This window comes from Nanorana parkeri, unplaced genomic scaffold (genome assembly GCF_000935625.1).
Source record: "Nanorana parkeri isolate BGI_ZX_2015 unplaced genomic scaffold, ASM93562v1 scaffold1590, whole genome shotgun sequence".
Lineage (NCBI taxonomy): Eukaryota > Metazoa > Chordata > Amphibia > Anura > Dicroglossidae > Nanorana > Nanorana parkeri.
The window spans coordinates 191783-192277 of record NW_017307858.1 but is presented as its reverse complement, the minus strand read 5'-3'; positions in this window follow the sequence as shown (position 1 = coordinate 192277).

Below are 495 nucleotides of genomic sequence, written 5' to 3'. Positions count from 1 at the left end.
CCCTCTCTCTCTCCCCCACCCCCCCTCTCTCCATCTCTCTCTCTCCCCTCCTCACCAAGATGAAGTGCATGTGAGGTCACCTGACCTGATAATTGGAAGGGTCCCGAGGGGGAATCAGGACAATAGTTCCAGAGGACAGTTACTAATGGAACTTCAACCAAGACACTTTTTGTATGTTTTGAACAGAGCGAGGATCCTTTATTCATTTGATGTCATCATTTGATGTCACGCAGAATGAAACAGGAGGAGCGAGACCACCCAGCATCTCCCGTTCTATGGCAGGAGACGTCGCTGGTCAGCCCACCATGCTCCCCCATAGGTGATACAGTTCCCCTTTAAGAAGTAATAGTTCCTTGCAGCCTCAGGGCCGAGTAGTGTAGTAGTAACTTCTGGAAGCATTTTTTTATCGCATACCTGAGATAACTATGTGTAATGAAGGAGGAAAAAATCAAAAGACGTCATTAGGTAATAAAAGATGAACAGCAGAGAGGAAAG